Genomic DNA, 567 nt, shown 5'->3' with positions numbered 1-567 from the left:
GATTTGGGTCCTTACTTCCTACAGAGATGGGTATGCAAAGCCTGCAAAGCTGGGCAAAGCCACATACTAACTGGATCTGTTTCTTCTGCATCCTATTCTATTGCACTTGCAGTACCGTTGATAAGCCTTATCAATGTGCACACAGCTGAGGGGGGGAGGGGGAGAGTGCAGCAATACACCTGCCCTCCATGGTTGTGCTGCAACACTTAAGACACCAGTGGTTGGTTTGTATGTGTTATATATATATATACAGGGAGTTCAAAATAGTTGTGGTTGTAAATAAAAATCTTGGTAAAGTTTGTGCGCGTCATGTTTATAACAAAATTCTCTTGCCATCTCTGATCAAATATACTCTTTCTACAGTACACCACAGTCACGTCATGACCACAATATTCACTTTGAATAATCATGTTTTTTTTTTTCCCCTAATCAAAAATATATAAAAAAACAGCCCTACAGAAAAGATTCAGCATCAACATCTGCGCTAGAGACAAGCCCCGGGAATAGCTAGGTAAAAATACAGAGCAAAAAAGGGGAATATACTGGAGTATGCTGATGCACTAGTAA

This window comes from Penaeus monodon, chromosome 23 (assembly GCF_015228065.2).
Source record: "Penaeus monodon isolate SGIC_2016 chromosome 23, NSTDA_Pmon_1, whole genome shotgun sequence".
In the NCBI taxonomy this organism is placed as follows: Eukaryota; Metazoa; Arthropoda; class Malacostraca; order Decapoda; family Penaeidae; genus Penaeus; species Penaeus monodon.
This window is presented reverse-complemented; position numbering follows the sequence as displayed.